The following is a 6,000-nucleotide window of genomic DNA, read 5'->3' as shown; positions in this document are numbered from 1 at the left end:
GGCAGCTAAGATTTCCTTCTCTGTGGGAGTGTAGCTGGCTTCAGACCCTCTGTAGCTTTGGCTCTAGAATCTCAGTGGTCGGCCTCGAGTCTCCCGAGGCACTTTCTGTTAAAGGTTCCAGGACAAGCCGTTGTTCCCAGCTGCAGAGTAGAGCACATTCTTTACATCTGGTCCTGTTCTGACTGGGCCAAGGGCTACTGCATGAGCGATCTTCTGCTTGATCTGAGCAAAGGCTTGTTGTTGTTCAGGGCCCCACTGGAAAGTGTTCTTTTTGTGGGTGCAATTACCAATAAACTCCCAAAATGTGCTACTGGGACTGGGAGGCAGGGTTGGGCGAAGAAACCATAAGCGAAACATACCTGGCAGAAACTTTAGTAGTTTTATGAACTTCCTGTAAATCATCATCACTGAGCCTAGCACAATAACTATTCTAATCCGTACCCCTCTACTGTAAAAGAGGCAAAAGACAGGTATTAAAACCTAAAAAAATTCTAGGGACCAGATCCACATGAAGGCCTCCACCCTGAGAGATACTATGCATCCAAACAACGTGGCTACTGACTGCTTTATCTCAATACAGAATAAATAAAACAAAAATACAATCAGTAATCAGTACAAGTTTTTCTACTTTCTCTTCCCACACTGGGCACCAAAAATTGTATTTGTCTTAGTTCAGGGCAAATTTGAGAGAAAAACTCCAAATGGGGGTTTTCCCAGGGAGGAAAAAAAAATAAAAAAATTCAAATGACCCCTCCACCCCCCACCCCCCCCAAACTGGTCCAGGGGAAAAAAAAAAAATTCCTTGGAGAGAAGTGGAAAAAGCTGTTTATTTATCAGAAATTGAATAATATTAAATAATAAAACCTCTTGCTGTTCGATGGGATAGCAAATCTAGGAAGAAAAGTCCTTTTCATGTGGTGTAGCTCAGCTCGCTCAGGTTCTTATCAGTCCTTTCAGCACTGGAAAGTGCCAAGGCCCAGGCCCTGGTGGGCCACAGGTGTGAGCTCCCGGCATTTGTTTGGGTGTTTTTCAGTTCAAAGCAGTTTGCACAGATCTAGGAAAAAAGGGAAAAAACAAAGGTCCAGGGAACTCCTCTGCCTCAGCTAGCTAAAACTAACTAAAAGCCAGAGAGAAGCTCTGTCCCGCTGTCTGTCCATGCTGCAGACACCACAGTCCAGGAGCGGGATGTGGGGGAGTGATGTTTTCCTTTAACACAAACTGTGGCTTCTTCTTCCCCCTGCTCTTGCTCTCAGAGGCAGTCTTCAAGGTGCAGAACTTAATATATTACATAAACCAAACGATTGAGGATACCAGTATCATAAAATCACCTCAGGACAGTGGCAAACTGTGAATTTAGAATCTTGTGTTACCCAGGAACAACAAGGATTTATCTGTGAGGCTAACATGATTGATGCACAGGACATATGTTTAGACACTGATTAAAGCATCTGCCAATTTAAGATTCTTCCAGACACAAGTCATAAGAGTGTGCTTGTATATATTAGCCTAGGCTGTGTATGTCTAAGAACTGCATGTGTTTCTGTAGAAATAGCTGAAAACAATGTAACCTTGCCTATTAGGAACCATTCTAATTTTTGTATTTGTAATTTTTTTTAAGATTGTTGGATGTGATTTTTCATAACTGGTTGCATTCCACCAGTTGATAAGATCTAACTACACAATATACCATAATTATCACCTACACCCATTGGAATGAACCTGACATTACTAAGACAGCTAATGAACCACCAAGACTTGGCAAAAATCCTGAAAGAGATTCAGGAAAATGGGCAAAAGACTGTGGTTACTGTCTATTATAATGTAAAAGAGATAAAGTATTACAGAGGGTAAACCAAGACACAAATCATCACTAGTGGGATGTAATGTTTGGATGGTCACCAACTGCAACTGGGATTTTGAACACACTTTGCCACCCTCTCATTGTCATACTGGCATTAGTAGGTGTAAGTCTGGTGCTGTCGATTGCAATGCTTGTTTAGAACTAGAGTGTGTTAAAACGAATAGCAGTACTGACCTCCCTAGCAGCAGCATATGGTAATGCAATGAAGAATACATACCGAGGAGGGCAAACTACGAAAATAGACCAAAAAAGAGAAAGACATCAGTATTGCTAAATAAAAGAATTTACTACTTTTGTAGAAAAGGGGGGACTGAAACAGATAAAATAAGTATTAGGAATCATTTATAAAACTGACTTACGTAAAAGAAGAGGCTACAAAACCCATGTGATATGCTGACACATCCCATAATAACAGGAAAAGAATAAAGACTGCAGGATTAGATAAGGAGCTGGAATAAGCAAACGGGATGCAAGTATAAATGCATATAACCCCCCATAGGATGAGGGGGTTCCTTGGATTTTTTTGGACCCCTAAGCCAGAAGAAATGGAAAGAAGGGGGGTCAAAAGAACTGAAGGGAGCATGCGCAAAAAGACGAGGTAAAGAGTTCAGCTGAAGGAAAAATGCTGACTTCAGCCCCAAAGACCCCCAGAAGACCACCAGAGTGACCAACAAAGAGCAGTGCGCAGCTGCAACTAGGCGTGAAACTAATTTTAATCCAAAGCGGGGCCAGGTGGCGTTAACAAATGAATATGTATTAGGTGTACTGTGTAACCTTAGTTTGTAGTGATTCAAAAGGGAGAAACAAGTCTCCAAGGTGTGCATGCCTTTGGAGGATATATCCCCCATGCACCTCAGCGCTGAATAAATTCATACCTACTCTTATAACTACTCTGTGAGTTATAGAGTCCTTTCTATCCTCCTATCACAGTGAATGAAGCATTTTCACAGATGTGCTGTGAAGATCTTGCAATGATATTTGGTTTCTTTAATTGTAGCTGACAAAGAGACAACAACCTGGTGTTAGCAGGAACTTGGCAGATGGCGAGGTGGCATTCCTTGGCAGCCCGTGTGGACTCACACCCCTGGGCATCTGAGAGCTAAGTCAAAGGCTGCGACCTGCAGAGGGGAATGAAAGCAGGGTGCAGGGTTGGGACTTGTGACCAGGGATTTTTGTATCACATTTAGACATGGTGAGGTCCAAGCTGTGGCCCCTTAGGGCACCTCAAGTGGAAGCCTCACTTTGACTCCCAAAGCTGAGGTGCACAGGACAGAGCAGTCCCAGGGTGTGTCATGTCACTTGTTTTTTGTGCCTTTTGTGTCTTTTGCACAACTCGTTACAGGAAATCTTGGCGTCACTTTTAGCATCTCCGATCTCTTTGTTCCTTGACCTGGCGCTGACACTGTCGAAGCTGTACCTCAGGAGTTCTCAGAGGCCTTGCAATCACATCTCTTTTTAAGCATCTGATCAGACGTATTTTGAGGTCTTGCTCTGAGCTCTTTCAACAGCCGTGCACAGCAAGGATCCATTGTAGCTGGTTAGGACTTGTCCAAATGCAAGGATAGGTAGAGAATTGTGGTCGAAGGATTCTCGGGCATCCATATTTGCACCTCTTGGAGTAAGTCATTATGTTAGCATTTTCTTTCTCCAGGGTTCTGTGAGCCTCTTCGGATCGCCATCATTCTCACCCGTGTTGTCTCGTTCCACATTCTTTCGGTCCTTGCAGCCATTCTACTGGCCGAGGGTTTTGTCTCCCTGTTGTGTCCCCTTGTCTGTTGTCTTGTGTGTCACCGGTGTCTGGGTGTATTTGGGTTGGAGCTGCTCTGCCCTGCTGCCTAGGCTGGCTGTAGGTGTAAAAGGACAAATCCTGGGTGGCTGTAATTAGTAATTTGTAATGTAGGATGCTGTTGTAGTCTAGATAGTATTCTTAGATTGACACAAGGTGTCAGGACCTGTCAAGTTATCCTGCAGCACTTTGGCTTTTGTCTTTCCTTTCTTTCAGATGGGGTTGAATTAAATCCAAGAAGGTGACCCCCACTGTATATTGCGGAGCTCAGGAGGAACTTCAATGCTTTTGGGGTGCTACCGTCTTTCATTGTTGCAGGGGCATCTCTTTTTGCAGGGATCTACACATGGAAAGTTCTCTAATAAAGCAGTGTGCTTCTGTCTGTGGCAGTTTGAGTTGTTCTGTGCCTTCTTTGGGATGAGGAGAAAAGGATAATGGGGGCATGTGGAGAATGGGGGGCTCTGGTGTCAAGGTCCCTGGGGGAGGGAGGCACATGCTGCGGTGGAGGAGTGAATGGGGAATCAGGAGGGATCGTGCTAGGTGCTCTTCCCCAGAGGGACCCCAAGCTACCAGGAAGTTCACAGAGAGAGCTGGATGTAGAATATAAGGAGCTGTTGACTTTTCCTGGTTTTTTTAATAGGCATGGGAAGAAAATAGGAATTTATCTCCAAATTCCTTTGGAAAGAAACCCTTTCTCTGTCCCCGCTAGCGTTGTGATTTTGTTGTGTCAGTAAGAGAAATAGGTTTTGTTTTCACATGTATTAATTACACGTGATTTGGTGTATAAAATAAGTCTATGTATAAATTATGAGTTTTGTATGTGTAAATTTCATATAGATTAGTGTGTAGTTAACACCTTATGTTTTTGCCATTGATGTGTTAGGTTAATTAATTTATTTAGTTTACAATATAATTGAAAGTGGAAACAAATACAAATTTAAAAAAGAATGAAAATAGAAAAATATAAAGAGGAAGATATAAATGGTAACATTGATGTATACGTAAGTAGAAAATATATAATGTAAATAGATATACAAATATAAAATATAACTAATATTTTGTATGTTATTGTCATCTATTTTTATCTTTATTGCATATAGCCATATATAAACATTAAAAATTATAAGTCTAAATTTAAGTAAATTATTTAAATATAGTTTGAAATAAAGGCTTTGTTTTTTATTTGGATAGAGCCATGGCTTTTATATAAAATTTACAATAGACAAATATGTAATAACTATACAAAGATATATAAAGAAATAAATTAATATAAGTAATATACCTATATACACATATATTAATATTTAATATATAATATGATTAATATCTGTACAGATCTTGTTATAAATATATTTTAAATATATTATTGTCCTGGGGTGAATTTATGATGCTTGTATCTCCAGTTATCATCTTGCTTATGTTACATATTAAGTTCTACACTTCTAAGACTGGCTCTGAGAACGAAGGGGGAGGAAGAAGAAGCGTTCACTTTGTATTGATAAAGAGCCCGCACTCCTCCGCATCCTGTTCCTGGACTGTGTTGTCTGCAGCACAGACAGACAGACAGTGGCACAGACCTCTCTTTTGCTTTTAGTCAGTTTTTAGCCAGCTGAGGCACAGTAGCTCCCTGGACTGTTTTTTTCCCCTTTTTCTTAGGTCTGTTCAAACCTACTCTAGACCGAAAACCCAGACAAACCCCCAGAGATCAGGCCTGTGGCCCACTGGCTTTACAGCACTGGAGGGACTGATAAGAACGTATGTGAGCCAGGCTACACCTCTTGAAAAAGACATTTTTCTGGATTTCCCATTTCCTCGAACAGTAAGAAGTTTTATTGTTCAATATTATTCAATTTCTGTTAAATAAACATTTTTTTCACAATTTCTCAAAAAAAAAAATCTTTTTCCCAAACCAGTTAGAAGAAGAGATGATTGAATTTGTTTTCTGGAAGGACTCCATTCAGAAGTTCTCTCCTAAATTTAACCTAAAAGAGGACAAATATATATTGTGTGTTTAACTTATATCAATGTAGTAATTAAATATAAATTTGTTAATAGTAGACATAAAAAAAAGTTTAATTATCATTTCAGGTACAGGGACTGTTTGGTGTTTATTTGGTTAGAGGTAGGGCTTTCAAGTAAATAATACAGAAATGAAAATATACAAATCTCTAATAAATATATAGTGATATAAATAAATAAATATAGACAAGTAGATTAATATTCAATATGAATAATATATGTATAGATGCTAATATGATATATTTAGTATATTATGTATTATACAATATATATGTGTATCACTGTAGAAAATAAATATGATAAGAAGGGTCGTTAAAAACCATTTAAATACCAT

This window comes from Cyanistes caeruleus, chromosome 12 (assembly GCF_971803275.1).
Source record: "Cyanistes caeruleus chromosome 12, bCyaCae1.hap1.1, whole genome shotgun sequence".
Classification (NCBI taxonomy): domain Eukaryota; kingdom Metazoa; phylum Chordata; class Aves; order Passeriformes; family Paridae; genus Cyanistes; species Cyanistes caeruleus.
This window is presented reverse-complemented; position numbering follows the sequence as displayed.